The sequence below is a fragment of the Salmo trutta genome, chromosome 34 (genome assembly GCF_901001165.1).
Source record: "Salmo trutta chromosome 34, fSalTru1.1, whole genome shotgun sequence".
NCBI lineage: Eukaryota > Metazoa > Chordata > Actinopteri > Salmoniformes > Salmonidae > Salmo > Salmo trutta.
In genome coordinates, this window is record NC_042990.1 from 5,712,907 (window position 1) to 5,730,269 (window position 17,363).

Sequence of the window (17,363 nt, forward strand, 5' to 3'; positions counted from 1 at the left end):
ATAAAAATCACGTATTCAATAGAGAAAAGGACTCATTCTCCTGTTTTGTATCACTGTGTGTACCGCAATGAGCATGGACAAAAGAAAGAAAACCAGAAAATGATCTGAGGTCAGACACAAGATTATAGCCAAGCATGGACAATCTCAAGGCTACAAGTCCACCTCCAGAGACCTTGATGTTCCTGTTTCCACCATACGTAATGTTATCAAGAAGTTAAAGGCCCATGCCACTGTAGCCAACCTCACTGGAAGTGGCCGCAAGAGAGAACTTGATGGTAGATTGCAGCGAAGGATTGTTTGAATGGTGGAGAGAGCACCTCGGTCAACTGCCACACAGATTCAAGCTGCACCTTCAGACACAAGGTACTACAGTTTCAACTCGCACCATCCATCGCCAGCTCAATGAAAGGGGATTATGTGGTAGGAGACCCAGGAGAGAAAGACATAAGAGAAAAACATAAGAATGCCTGACTGCAATTTGCCAAAACACACCTGAACATGCCAAAATCCTTCTGGGAGAATGTTTTGTGGACAGATGAGACCAAATTATAGGTTTTTGGTAAAGCACACCATCTCTATGTTTACGGAAAACAAAATGAAGCTTTCAAAGAAAAGAACACCTTCCCTACAGTCAAACATGGAGGTTGAGTGATGTTTTGGGGTAGCTTTGCTGCCTCTGGCACTGGGTGCCTGGAACGTGTGCATGGCATCATGAAGTCAGGTGAATACCAAGGTATTTTGGAGCGCAATGTCAGACCCAGGTCATGGTTCTTCCAGCAGGACAATGACCCCAAACACACTTCAAAAAGCACCCAGGAATGATTCAAGACAAAACGCTGGACTGTTCTGAAGTGGTCATCAATGAGTCCAGATATAAATCCCATTGAAAACTTGTGGAGAGATCTGAAAACAGCAGTTAGGAGAAGGCTCCCTTCTAATTGGGGAGAACTGGAGCAGTTTGCACAAGAGGAGTGGGCCAAACTGACTGTACAGAGGTGCAGGAAGCTCATTGATGGTTATAGGATGCGCTTGATCGCAGTTATTTTGACCAAAGGTTGTACTACCAAATATTAAGTATAGGGTGTCAATAATTTTGTCAATTTAAATTGATATATTAAGTTCTGAATCAAAAACAAAGGTTCTGTAATATTAACAGTGAAATAAAGATTTGTGGAGACCAAATACTTAGTTCAATTTCTACTTATTTTTAGGAAAAATAGTGAGTTACTTGAAAAAAGAGCAAGGGTGCCAATATTTTTGGCCACGACTGTATATACTGTATTCTATACTATTCTACAGTATCTTAGTCCATTCCGCTCTGACATCGCTTGTCCATATGTATAGTCTTAATTCATTCCTACTTGTGTGTATTGGGTATATGTTGTGTAATTTGTTAGATATTATTTGTTACATATTACTGTCGGAGCTAGAAGCACAAGCATTTCGCTACACCAGTAATAACATCTGCTAATCACGTATGTGACCGATTTGATCTTCTGAAATAGACTACATTTTCTTCATATCATGCTTCTTTAGACGTGTTTAAAATAAATGTATTTATTGTAAAGGTGTAGGCTATATACATGGATTTATTAGACTTTTTAAAATGTAGATGTTTGGAAGCCAGGAGATGCTAAATGTGTTTATTTTAATTTACAATCAATTACTGTGAGGCCGACAGTTATTTGCTTGACAATCGGCTGACAAAATGTCATGACCGCCACAGCCCTAGCTGTGATCCCTTATTGATGTTACTTGTTAAATCCACTTCAATTAGTGTAGACATGGAATGTGTATGTGTGCCAGTCGGAGGTGAATGGACAAGACAAAAGATTTAAGTGCCTTTGAATGGGGTATGGTAGCAGGTTCTCCAAATAGCAGAATGGTCCACCAGCCAACTTGACACAACTGTGGGAAGCATTGGAATCAACATGCGCCTATCACGTTTCAGGTATGACCCAAGTGCAGACAGTGTTGAAGAAACAAAAGTTTATTATTTGAACAGAGGCAGGCAAACGACAGGTCAAGGCAGGTAGGGGTCAATAATCCAGAGAGGGTGTAAGGCAGCTGAACAGCAGGCAGGGTCAGGCAGAGGTTGGTAAGCAAAGGAAACTGCTGGTAGGTTTGAACAAACAAAACAAACTGGCACAGACAGACAGAAAACACAGGTATAAGTACCCAGGGGATAATGGAGAACATGAGCGACACCTGGAGGGGAGTGGAGACAAGCACAAGGACAGGTGAAACAGATCAGGGTGTGACAGGGCCAGTATCCTTGTGGAACGCTTTCAACACCTTGTAGATTCCATTCCTGCCAAATTGAGGCTGTTCTGAAGGCAAATGGGAGAGGTTTAACTCAATATTAGGAAGGTGTTCTTAATGTTATGTTCACTGTGTACATTGCGAAGAACGTGAGAGTAGGGTTACTCCCCTAGCAGGTCTCAAACCCAGGCCACCAGCACCAATGATAAACACCCTAACAACTGTGTCAATAAGGGATCTCTCAAAGGCATGTCCTTATTGGGCCAGTATAGTTAGGCCCTGTCCAAAAGAAACCCTAAAACCCCTTAAAACAACTTTATGGTGTAAGCTTTATTCACATAATGCACTTTGAAGTCAATTTCAGCTCTGTTACAAGTACACTCAAGAAATTGTTTTAGTGATCATAGTGATTCAGGAGTACCATTAAGACAACATTAGACAACTATACAGAAAGTCTTTAAATTGTTGAAATAAATCAGTGTAATCAGGTAGAATTAACTGAAAGCTGACACAGACATGGTGGCATAGCAGGAAGCTCTGAATTGTTGTGAGTTAAAATCCTTGGTGAAGACATGTTCATTAATAATTACTGTATAAATGAATATGCACAATGTAATCATGTGTGTCAAATATGCAAGTTAAAAGCACTGTAGTGTAAGTTAAAAGCACTGCGTGTGAGAGTTACCCTAACCTTGCCAACAGACAAAAAGAGCTGTGAATGGATTAGTGATTTACCAATCAGGGGCTTGGTAACGAGGCGTGATGTGTTATGATTTTTTATTTTTTTGGGGGGGGGGGGGCGTTTCTTTGAGACCATCAGGCTGACAACTGATACACAGAAAACTGGACAAATTAATGTTCTTGCAATGTTCCCATGAAATGTGTCTAGAAAATATATATACAGTTTACATACACTTAGGTTGGAGTCAACAACTCCACACATTTCTTGTTAGCAAACTATAGTTTTGGCAAGTCGGTTTGGACATTACTTTGTGCATGACACAAGTCATTTTTAAAAACAATTGTTTACAGACAGATTATTTCACTTATAATTCACTGTATCACAATTCCAGTGGGTCAGAAGTTTACATACACTAAGTTGACTGTGTCTTTAAACAGCTTGGAAAATTCCAGAAAAGGATGTCATGGCTTTAGAAGCTTCTGATAGGCTAATTGACATCATTTGAGTCAATTGGAGGTGCACCTGTGGATGTATTTCAAGGCCTACCTTCAAACTCAGTGCCTCTTTGCTTGACATCATGGGAAAATGAAATAGAAATCAGCCAAGACCTCAGAAAAATAATTGTAGACCTCCACTAGTCTGGTTCATCCTTGGGAGCAATTTCCAAATGCCTGAAGGTACCAAGTTCATCTGTACAAACAATAGTACGCAAGTATAAACACCATGGGACCGCGCAGCCGTCATACCGCTCAGGAAGGAGACGCATTCTGTCTCCTAGAGATGAATGTACTTTGGTGCAAAAGTGCAAATCAATCCCAGAACAACAGCAAAGGACCTTGTGAAGATGCTGGAGGAAACGGGTACAAAAGTATCTATATCCACAGTAAAACGAGTCCTATATCGACATAACCTGAAAGGCCGCTCAGCAAGGAAGAAGCCACTGCTCCAAAACCGCCATAAAAAAGACAGACTACGGTTTGCAACTGTACATGGGGACAACGATCGTACTTTTTGGAGAAATGTCCTCTGGTCTGATGAAGCAAAAATAGAACTGTTTGGCCATGTTTGGAGGAAAAAGGGGGAGGCTTGCAAGCTGAAGAACACCATCCCAACCGTGAAGCACGGGGGTGGCAGCACCATGTTGTGGGGGTGCTTTGCTGCAGGAGGGACTGGTGCACTTCACAAAATAGATGGAATCATGAGACAGGAAAAGTATGTGGATATATTGAAGCAACATCTCAAGACATCAGTCAGGAAGTTAAAGCTTGGTTGCAAATGGGTCTTCCAAATGGACAATGACCCTAAGTATACTTCCAAAGTTGTGGCAAAATGGCTTAAGGACAACAAAGTCAAGGTATTGGAGTGGCCATCACAAAGCCCTGACCTCAATCCTATAGAAAATTTGTGGGCAGAACTGAAAAAGCGTGTACGAGCAAGGAGGACTACAAACCTGACTCAGTTACACCAGCTCTGTCAGGAGGAATGGGCCAGAATTCACCCAACTTATTGTGGGAAGCTTGTGGAAGGCTACCCGAAATGTTTGACCTAAGTTAAACAATTTAAAGGCAATGCTACCAAATACCCACTGAGAATGTGACGAAAGAAATAAAAGCTGAAATAAATCATTCTCTACTATTATTCTGACATTTCACATTTTTAAAATAAAGTGTGGATCCTAACTGACCTAAGACAGGGAATTTTTACTTTGATTAAATGTCAGGAATTGTGAAAAACTGAGTCTAAATGTATTTGGCTAAGGTGTATGTAAACTTCCGACTTCAACTGTGTATATATAAGTTCTCAGAACATCGTAATCACATTCTGGGTAAGTTGTATTTGACATTAAGGGAAGGTTCTCTTGTAAAAACTTTAGTTAATGACCTAATGAGACTCTTAAGGAAATGTTCTCTAAAGTTGTGGGAATATTTGTTGTTAACTGGGTTACCCGTGAGCGCGCTTGTGTCTTGTCCTTGTATCTGGTAGTACTGTGTACTGCAGGTATCAGGGTTGTATGCACAGTGCCTTCAGAAAGTATTCTGAAAAATTTGCTTAACAAGTCACATAAGTTGCATGGACTCACTCTGTGTGCAATTATAGTGTTTAACATGATTTTTTTATGACTACTGCATCTCTGTACCCCACATATTAAATTATCGGTAAGGTCCCTCAGTCGATTAGTAAATTTCAAACACATATTTAACCACAAAGACCAGGGAGGTTTTCCAATGCCTTCCAAAGAAGGGCACCTATTAGTAGCTGGGTACCTTTTTTAAAAACAGACATTGAATATCCATTTGATCATGGTGAAGTTATTAATTACACTTTGGAGGCTGTATCAATACACCCAGTCCCTACAAAGATAATATCGTCCTTCCTAACTTAGTTGCCGGAGAGGAAGGAAACCTCTCAAGGATTTCATCATGAGGCCAACGGTGACATTAAAACAGTTACAGAGATTAATGGCTTTGATAGGAGAAAACGGAGGAAGGATCAACAATTTTGTAGTTAAAGAAATTAACTTTGTCCTGAAAATAAAATGTTCTGTTTGGGTCAGAGAGATACTTGATGAAAACCACAGATCTGTTTTTGCTTTGTCATTATGGTATTGTGTGTAGATTGATGAGGGGGAAAAACAATTTAATACATTTTAGAAAGGGGCTGTAACGTAACAAAACATGGAAAAAGTCAAGGGGTCTGAATAGTTTACATTATAATACACTAAACATAATGTAGTAAAAGTAAATCTGATACACTCTAATTAGTATGATATATTACATTTAGTATGGTTGCATAAGACAGAAGGTTACTTAAAGCATAAATGAAAGTAGGGTGGTTGGTCGTGGTGGATGGGTAGGCGTATAACGTGAACGTCTAGGTTGCTTTAGCATGCGGACTGACCATCTGGAATTTCAGGCAAATGCTAGATGGGCTGGTCCAGTTTTAGCCCAGTGGGCCTGTCTAACATGGGTTTTTTGTGCAAAATTATAATTATCTGGCTATTAATGGTGGCCTCAAGGAACAAAATTGGTCTTGGTGGGGGCTTTGAAGAAAGAAATGAGCCGGTGTGGGGGCCTCAAGGGAAAAAAATTGGCCAGTGTGTTAGAAATGCCAGGGCCAATTTCTTGTCCCAGTCTGCCCCTGGGTTGCATGTTGAAATCTCATCAGAGACAACTTTTGCGTTTTAGCTAATTGGCAACTTTGCAACGACTTTGTAGCTACTTTGCAACGAAATAGCATGTTAGCTAACCCTTCCCCTAACCCCAGAGGTGAAAGTAGATCAAATTTCTTCCCGGTATGGGGACCTCCTATTTGTGCATGTGCTATATTAGATTTTTTTTTACTATTTCCGACCAAGCTTTAACTTCTTGACTGATGTCTTGAGATGTTGCTTCAACATATCCACATAATTTTCCATCCTCATGATGCTATCTATTTTGTGAAGTGCACCAGTCCCTCCTGCAGCAAAGCACCCCCACAACATGATGCTGCCACCCCCATGCTTCACGGTTGGGATGGTGTTCTTCAGCTTGCAAGCATCCCACCTTTTCCTCCAAACATAACGACGGTCATTATGGCCAAACAGTTATTTTTTGTTTCATCAGATCAGAGGACATTTCTCCAAAAAGTACGATCTTTGTCCCCATGTGCAGTTGCAAACCGTAGTCTGTCTTTTTTATGGCGGTTTTGGAGCAGTGGCTTCTTCCTTGCTGAGCGGCCTTTCAGGTTATGTCGATATAGGACTCATTTTACTGTGGATATAGATACTTTTGTACCTGTTTCCTCCAGCATCTTCACAAGGTCCTTTCCTGTTGTTCTGGGATTGATTTGCACTTTTCGCACCAAAGTATGTTAATCTCTAGGAGACAGAATGCGTCTCCTTCCTGAGCGGTATGACGGCTGCGCGGTCCCATGGTGTTTATACTTGCGTACTATTGTTTGTACAGATGAACTTGGTACCTTCAGGCGTTTGGAAATTGCTCCCAAGGATGAACCAGACTTGTGGAGGTCTACAATTCTTTTTCAGAGGACTTGGCTGATTTCTTAAGATTTTCCCATGATGTCAAGCAAAGGGGCACTGAGTTTGAAGGTAGGCCTTGAAATACATCCAGATGTACACCTCCAATTGACTCAAATGATGTCAATTAGCCTATCAGAAGCTTCTAAAGCCATGACATCATTTTCTGGAATTTTCCAAGCTGTTTAAAGGCACAGTCAACTTAGTGTATGTAAACTTCTGACCCACTGGAATTGTGATACAGTGAATTACAAGTGAAATAATCTGTCTGTAAACAATTGTTTTTAAAAATGACTTGTGTCATGCACAAAGTAGATGTCCTAACCGACTTGCCAAAACTATAGTTTGTTAACAAGAAATTTGTGGAGTGGTTGAAAAACAAGTTTTAATGACTCCAACATAAGTGTTTGTAAACTTCCGACTTCAACTGTATATATATATATATATTGGTAGTTATCCCACTTCCCGGAGAGTAGTTACAGTATAGGTATTTAATAATTTATAGGCAACCTTTAATCACCAATCACATAGTTACAGAATAGGTACCTAATAATTTGGTCACTGGACCTGATACATTGTATTAGAAACCATCCTGAAGCAAATTGCCAATTTACTACTGGAGAATACGGGGGACCTAATGTCTTATATCCGTGTTACGCCTCAAATTTCACTGTTGTTGACAACTCACGTAACCAAAATGATTCACAGTTGTCTTCCTATTTCCACATAATATGTCACGGTCCCCGTCCCCATAGGGCATAAACCAACCTCTCTCCTTATTGCTACTGCTAATACATTCGAATCATGTTCAAACAACGTTTGAATATCTTTTTGCTTTTCTAACTATGGATGAGGCTCTCCTCCAGAGCTTATAGGCAACCTTTAATCACCAATCACATTCCCTCCTTTTGACCTTCTCCATGGACAACTTTTCTACACCCTTTCGTAATAGTACACAAGCATGACAATTTATCCATCCACACACACTCTACTGTCTCACGGCCACTGCGGCAAGACTTTGGTCCTTCTTACAGATCTCCTTGGGGAATAACCCCCTCTAGGGACCTATCCTACACAGAACCTACCTTACACTGTAGTGTCACTTATGGATCTCGCAGAGAACTAGCTCCACTCGGGACCTATCCTTATGGAGCCTACCCTAAACCATGTATTTCTATGGATCTCGCAGAGGAACACCTCCACTCGGGATCTATCCTTAATGGAACCTACCCTACACCATATATTTACGACCGGTCATTACATAATGGGCCTACTGAATAAATTCAGGATTTCTAGGTCCATATCCTAAAATTGTTTAGCCTACGATTCTCATCTCCCCAAGATGTCAGAATGAGTGGTAACAGGTGTAGGAACTGTGCCTACCTTGTTTTTTTTTGTGCCGGCTCCTGCCCCACTGATTCGGACTCTCCAGTTCGACTATAAATTATGGTGAATCCTGACGCCAACTGTTAGGTTCTGACAGAGTTAAAAACTCAAACAGACGACTATAAAAAGCTCACACCAAGTTTATTCACCCAATGGGTCAAACAGCTGAAAGACAAAGACATGTTCACACAAGAACATATATTTATACCCTCTACTGGGCAGAGTCAACTCCTTGCACATCTAGACAACCAATACATCTCTGATGCTAGGCAGGAACTTAAGTGGTTCCTCTCATTGGTGTAGTCATGGCCCTGCCTCCTATGTGTGTATGGCATAGTTCCTTCTCCCTTCATCTGACCTGACCTCAGCCCACAATCCTCACTCCTCCCTAATCCACGGCTATACAACCTTATCAGTAACTGAAACCAGACTGTTACTATTTGCCTCTCTCCATTGGATACATGAGATTTGACCAGAACATGTTCTGACAGAATGTACACTTTCTGCACTCCCCAGTCTCACCCAGTAGATTTTCATCCACTCAGTCCTAGTAGTGTAAGATATTTCAAGTTAGAAGTTCGAATCCAATGCCTGGAAGACAGTTTTTTTTTACAGATATAAGGAAGTGGATGGTGGCAAATGTTTTACTTTTAAACTCAGACAAAACAGAGATGCTAGTTCTAGGTCCCAAAAAACAAAGAGATCTGCTGTTGGAGATGACAATTAATCTTGATAGATGTACAGTCGTCTCAAATAAAACTGTGAAGGACCTCGGTGTACTCTGGACCCTGATCTCTCTTTCGCCGAACGTATAAAGAATATTTCAAGGACAGCTTTTTTCCATCTTCATAACATTGCAAAAAATCTAAAACTTTTTGTAAAAAAATTATGCAGAAAAGCTAATCCATGCTTTTGTCACTTCTAGATTAGACTACTGCAATGCTCTACTCTACGGCTAACTGGATAAAGCACAAAATAAACTTCAGTTAGTGCTAAACATGGCTGCTACACTCCTGACCAGAACCTCAAAATTTGATCATATTACTCTCTACACTGGCTAGGGCTGATTTCAAGGATTTACTGCTAACCTACAAAGCATCACATGGGCTTATATCTCTCCGATACCTACACATAAACTATGATCACAAGATGCAGGTCTCCTTATTGTCCATAGAATTTATAAGCAAAAAGCTGGAGGCAGGGCTTTCTCCTGTAGAGCTCCATTTTTATAGAATGGTCTGCCTATCCATGTGAGAGACGTAGACTCAGTCTCGACCTTTAAGTCTTTACCGAAGACTCATCTCTTCAGTAGGTCCTAAGATTGAGTGTAGTCTGGCCCAGGGCTGCGAATGTGAACGGCAAGGCACTGGGGCAACAAACCGCCCTTGTTGTCTCTGCCTGGCCACCTCCCCTCTCTCCACTGGGATTCTCTGCTTCTGACTATATTATGTGGGCTGAGTCACTGGCGTACTAGTGCTCTTCCATGCCGTCCCTCGGTGCGTCACTTGAGTGGATTAAGTCACAGACGTGATCTTCCTGTCCGGTTTTGCACCCCCATCAAGCTTGTGTGGTGGAGGAGATCTTTATGGGCTATACTCAGCCTTGTCTCAAGGTATTAAGTTGGTCTGTTGATATCCCTGTCGTGGTGTGGGGGCTGTGCTTTAGCAAAGTGGGTGGGGATATATCTTGCCTGGTTGGCCCTGTTCGGGGTTATCGTCAGACGGGGTCAGTGTCCCCCGACCCACCCTTGTCTCAGCCTCCAGTATCTATGCTGCAATAGTCTATGTGCCGGGGTGGTAGGGACAGTCTGTTATATCTGATGTAATTCTCCTGTCTTATCTGGTGTCCTGTGTGAATTTGAGTATTCTCCCTCTAATTCTCTCTTCCTCTCTCCCTCCCCTCCCAGAGGACCTGAGCCCTAGGATCATGCCTCAGGACTACCTGGCCTGATTATTCCTGGCTGTCCCCAGTCCAACTGGTCGTGCTGCTGCTCCAGTTTCAACTGTTCTGTCTGCGGCTATGGAACCCTAACCTGTTCACCGGACATGCTACCTTGTCCCGGACCTGCTGTTTTCAACTCTCTAGAGACCGCAGGAGCGGTAGAGATACTCTCAATGATCAGCTATGAAAAGCCAACTGACATTTACTCCTGAGGTGCTGACCTGTTGCACCCGTGACAACTACTGTGATTATTATTATTTGACCATGCTGGTCATTTATGAACATCTTGGCTATGTTATAATCTCCATCCGGCACAGCCAGAAGAGGACTGGCCACCCCTCATAGCCTGGTTCCTCTCTAGGTTTCTTCCAAGGTTTTGGCCTTTCTAGGGAGTTTTTCCTAGCCACCGTGTTTCTACACCTGCATTGCTTGCTGTTTGGGGTTTTGGGCTGGATTTCTGTACAGCACTTTGAGATATCAGCTGATGTAAGAAGGGCTATATAAATAAATTTGATTTGAGGTAAAACGAACATCCTAAGTCTTTCTGTTGAGCACTTTGGCATTCCATGCCAGTTGCTAAAAGTACTCCTACAGTCATTAGATGTACTATACAGATTTCCAGTTTCTGTCTGGTTCTCTGCTCTGTCATGACCTCTGGAGTCAGTTATTGGCCTGACTCCAATAACTGAATCAGCATTCTTTATCAGTTTATTGATCCTGTTCCTGGGGTAGACAATTTAATATCCAAAATAATCCTCTGCTTCCTAACCTCATTCTGGAATGATGATTCACATAATATGACATGATGGTATGTGTATGATATTAAACAATTAGCCTTTTGTGTTCATATTGACAGATTATGAAGATGTACATTGTCCTCATTTCAGAAATGCTGGGATCAACAACAACAAAAACATGTTCAAGCTGCTACCCAAATCCTTGCGGTGAGGTCTAAAAAATTATAGTTCTTTGGGGTCCCACAGCCCTACAAAGAAAATAATGAAGGCTTATAAAAATAGGTGAAAAAAATCTAACAAGGGGTTCCAGGACTGACGCTGAATTCGTCAGACTGTGGATATTGCATACCTCATGTGAGTGAAAATATTGTCATCACAAGCATATCTGTTAATATTTTGTTTGCAGAATGTAAAAATGTTTTACATTCACGAGCAAGGAGACTTTCCTTTGAAATTGTACAGAAATAATGACTAATAATGACTTGTGGTTTCAGCTTCTTAGTCTAGCTTCTGGGGAAAAAGAAGAATACGGGGGGGGGTTTAAAGCCCAGGTCCTCACCACCTCTAGGGGAGGAGACAGTGGCTCACACTGCCCTCAGATCTGCCTCCTGGGGGAATTCAGGCATGAAGGCTATCTGTGTCCTGCATACCTGATTGATATAAACTGAGTGTACAAATCATTATAAACACCTGCTTTTTCCATGACACAGTTCCTGCCAAGGCAGCAGCTTCCTGGGGTCCATAAAAAATGTAAACATTAAAATACATTTTACAATAGATTTCACAATACATTAAGTGTGTGCCCTCAGGCAACTACTCTACTAGAACACAATCCAGGTGTATATAGCGTGCAGTGGCAATTTTAGCATGTAAATCTTGGTGGGGCAGAAAAAAGTGGGATACATGCCAGCAAAGCCACTACACAACACAACACTAAACATTACATTAATTGCACTCTAACGGTGACAAACGGTGCCCACAAACTGTTAGGGCCTACATAAAGCTGTCCCCACAGCAGAGTCCCAACAGCAGCCTCAACTCCTTACCACTGCTACACCTAGCTATCAGCGGAGCCTTGTCTGGCAGCGAAACAGTTCATTCAGCCTCATTTACTACCTTTAAAAAAGCATAGCTGATATGGCTGACTTGCTTAAACAAATGTGGTTTCTAACGACAATTGAGATGTACAAACTATGGCATAAGGGGACGGCAAGCGGATAAGAGACAATCCGTAATTTCGATTAAGACATTAATGGGCGAGCTAGGATGGATGTAGTTAATATAACTATTTGTTCAGCACTTTTGAAATGTGCAGCGACAGAATTCAGAACATGGGCCATTCTTAGTGTTCTCCCTATACACTAAGTCAGAACCGTAGGATAAATAAAGTGGGCGTATAAGCAGACAATGGATGCTCTTACAATATTCAATGATTACATTTCTCAAAAACAGGTTATAGGCTAATAACATGCATGTCAATCTCTCCTGGCTGAAAGTGGAAGAGAGATTGACTTCATCAATACTTTTATTTATGAGAGGTATTGACATGTTGAATGCACCGAGCTGTCTGTCTAAACTACTGGCACACCGCTTGGACACCCATGCATACCCCGCAAGACATGCCACAAGAGGTCTCTTCACAGTCCCCAAGTCCAGAACAGACTATGGGAGGCACACAGTACTACATAGAGCCATGACTACATAGAACTCTATTCCACATCAAGTAACTGACGAAAGCAGTAAAATTAGATTTAAAAAACAGATTAAAAAAACACCTTATGGAACAGCTGGGACTGTGAAGCAACACAAACATTGGCACAGACACGTGCATACACACACACACGATAACATATGCACTATACATATAAATGGATTTAGTACTGTTGGTATGTGGTAGTGGTGGAGTAGGGGCCTGAGGGCACACAGTGTGTTGTGAAATCTGTGGATGTATTGTAATGTTTTTAAAATCGTATAAACTGCCTCAATTTTGCTGGACCGCAGGAAGAGTTGCTGCAGGTGTGGCAGCAGCTAATGGAGAACCATAAATACAACTACAAATACATTTTTGGACTCACACTGTTGTGCTGTGCTCAATTGAACAGGAAGGTGGCACGGCAGTTCTTCGTGGGCAAGTTTTGACATCAAACTTTGTCATCAAAGTCTGGCATTCTCTGGATTTATAGTGCTTTCAAGACAACTGGGGGTGGGGGGGAAGGTTGAATCATGATGACGTCAGTGATCTTCAGGTCGTAGCTCTAGAAAGAGGCCCGAGTTCCCGATTTACAATTCAGAGTTGGATGAAAGTTCAAATGTATTTTCCCCAGTCATAGCTCGTTTTTCCCGAGTTCCCAGTTGTCTTGAACTCCCTAAAGTCAGATTTTGCAGTTCCAAGTTGACAGTTGTTTTGAGTGCGGCACAAATCATGCTTCATTGACAGCATAGCCAATGTTGAAAGTTTATCATTTTAAACTAGGACAAGAGACCCCTTAATCTTAGACTTATGACCACACAGCCACTCCACTGAATAACAGGCTAATGATGCTTGCGGTTAGCCACCGACTCCTTCCAAACCACTCGCTGTTGAATTTGCTATTTCCAACTTGTTGTGTAATGTTTAGGTCCAATGGCCGATGAGCACCGATATATTTTATCTATTATTTCTCTTCTACATTGGAGGCAGTTTATGGTAGAGAAATTAACATTCAATTATCTGGCAACAGCTCTGGTGTACATTCCTGCAGTCAGTGCTGAGGCCAATGAAAGGCCACTCTAAAATATGCAGTTTTGTCACACAACACAATGTGTAATGATCATGCTGTTTAATCAGTTTTTTGATACCTGTCAGATGGATGGATTATATTGGCAAAGGAGAAATGCTAACTAACAGAGATGTAAATAAAATGTGTGCACAAAATTTGAGAGAAACCAGATTTTTGTGCGTATGTCAGCTCATGAAACATGAGAACACTTTACATGTTGCGTTTATATTTTTGTTCCGTGTAGTTAATGATCATGGATATATGGCATGATGGTCATCATAAGCATTCCATCCAACTGGCAACAGATTTTCATGATAATATTCTCAAATCTGCATAAAAAAACATGCACGTTTTCCCACCAAAGGCGTTTCCATCACAGAGATAGAGGACTTGGGCCCCAAAGCCCATTTTAGCATGGGCAGTGACATTGAGGACTTAACCATTTTGAAGAAGTAAACTGGGTGGGACTTCCTACAGGGTAAGGAAGGATCACATAATTCCATCCAAGTAAATTGCCAAACCTTGGCTTTATGCCTGTTCAAACAACATATTATAGGTGGCAGTATGCAACCTGTGTTTGTTTGTTTACCAATTCATAGCAGAATAACTATATTTATGGTACTGATGGTTTTGTCACAAAAACAAATATATATAGTAAGAGCCATTTTGGCCTGTTTATGAGTTGTGTTGTCTGTCAAGGGTTATTTTGACTTGTTATGTACACTAGAGGACAGATGTAGTGGTCATGGACACTAGAGGACATATGGTGGGGTCATGGGTCTCATGTGCATATATGTTGGGGTCATGGGTCTCTGGTCTCATGTGCATATAGGTAGCACGAAGGGTTAGCACAGGAGAGTACATACAGTTGTTACCGTATCACTTTTATAGGTTATAGAATGCATCTCTCTGCACCTTTTGTATAGGAATATGTGTTTTGGAGCTATTTATATATGCAATAAATGGGAACTTCACCCCAAAAGAGTAATGTTTGGAAAGCTGATTTTAGTGGACGTGTTATGGACAGCTCTCTCCTGTGCCAGTGGCAGTTCATAGGGAATCGCCACAACAAAAGTAAGAACTTAACTCTCGTTGGAAATTGGACTAATGGATCATTGCATGCAGCATGTCGGATTATTGGAATCGTTTGTGCTATGCCTACGACAACGAACAAGGATTAAATGCATAGAATCCGATTTCCAATCTCTGCTGCCTAATTCATTGAAGTGTGAAGATTAATGATATAGTGACACTGTTGAAGGAGCACAGCGCATTGGAGCGATTATTGATCTATGTTCATGGTTGCATATCGAAATATATATTATTGTGATAGCCTATTGAGGGAATATGTCTGAAGATAACTCTACCACTGCGGATAGCGTTGTGTATGGAGCCACCATGGCGCTAGTGGAGGAGCCTTCATCAGAAAAGTTTACTATAATAACCTTGGCAGGTAATATAAGATACACATAACAGCAACATTTCCTTTGATAATTGGCAGCCAAGCATTGATCTTCAGATTACCAGTATTTAAATAAACTGGTAATATATATTTGACATTTGCATCAAGCACATCACCGTCCATCACTTAACCACCATGAAGTTCATAAATGATTTAATCTGCCTAAAAACAATGCTTTTCCACGTCGTAAGGGCAGTACAACACAGTTTATCATTGCATAATAAATTGGACCGACACAAAAAGATCCCACCATGTCAAACGACCAAACTTCTAGTTTCCACCACACCTGTCGTGATTATTTTTTTATATGGCATGACTTTCCTTGCATGAATGGAAACGTGCTTGGAAACGTTCTTACTGTGGAGAAACTCGGCACAAAAGTCAGTCAAGATACTCCTGATCTAATGTCAACTTCTATTGTAAGACTACTGGTAATCAAAAGTAAAAAGCAAAACACATTTTGCATTGATAATGAGACAGTGGCATCTAAAGAATGAAAACTTACCAGCACAGAATCAATAACTAATATTTTTCATCACATCTTTGTGTTACAATTACATTTCAAACATTTTCATATTCATGTTGTACGTGCACACAGTGCCTAAAGATTCAATGAGTAATGCTTACTGAATGTCCAATGAAATCTTTGACATTTAAAAATGACCTATTTACTATAATGTGCCAAACCACCTTCCAGAAATCAAAGATGTTTAAGTAATCACCATTACCAAACTATTGACTGTTTGGAAAGCAGATCTAACCGTTTCCCTAAAGAATGCAATTACAGTGCGTTATCAAATGTGCAATATATCCAATGTTAAACATAATAAAAAGAGAGACACACATGGTGTTTGTGTACATAAAGCTCTTACAAAAATAGAACAAAGAAAACTTTGCCAACAGCAGCAGGACAGATTTGAACAGTGGTGTAAAGTACTTAAGTAGTACTTTAAAGTATTTTTTACTTTTATGGGGTCTGTACTTTACGATTTATATTTTTGACAACTTTTACTTCACTACATTCCTAAAGATGATAATGTACTTTTTACTCCATACATTTTCCTTGACACCCAAAAGTACTTGTTACATTTTGAATGCTTAGCAAGACAGGAAAATGGTCCAATTCACACACTTATCAAGAGAACACGTGGTCATCCCTACTGCCTCTGATCTGGCAAGCTAACTAACACAAATGCATCGTTTGTAAATAATGTCTGAGTGTTGGAGAGTGCCCCTGGCTATCCATACATTTCAATATTAGGAAGGTGTTCTTAATGTTTTGTACAATCAGTGTAAATATGAATATATAAAAAAATAGACAAAGGTTAATATCAATGTTAAATGGATAATCCACTCCAGGAGTGAAACTCCTGTCAATTTGGTGATGGTTTGTTAATCCCCATTTCCAAAAACACTATCATATTTCATAACACCTTTAAAAAATGTCCAATATGCAGAATATCCTGGTTGCAATTTGTTTTATAGTTCGCATAATTTAAGTTTGTGACAAAACAAGCAAGTGTAGAAAATTATTGTACCATCCAAACCGCTTTTCAGTAACAAAAAGGTATTGTATTTTCAGCTGTTTGAAGCTAGTGTAAAAAAAACTAAAGTAAAAGACGCAAAAACAAAAATTAAGAACGTGAAGCATAGCAATTCCGCACATAGAGCATATATTTTTGTTTTGTTTAACTTTATTTAACTAGTCAAGTCAGTTAAGAACAAATTCTTATTTACAATGACGGCCTCCCGGGGTACAGTAGGTTAACTGCCTTGTTCAGGGGCAGACCAACACATATTTATCTTGTCAGCTCAAGGATTTGATCCAGCAACCTTTCAGTTACTGGCCCAACGCTATAACTATTAGGCTACCTGCCGCCACAGGTAAACACTAAGATATCTACCGCTTCTTAGACTTGCATTTAATGAGAATGACAGATGTATAACTCACATTTCAATGTGAATTTGGTCAGGTCGCACAAAAAGTTACATTTTGCAGCTTAAAACAATAACCTGTACGCCAGCTCACCAAATCAGCCAATAGATGGTATGGGCATACTTGTCTAGAACACATCCATCTGTCTATTTCTTTCAAATGTACTCAAAGTACACAGTGCAC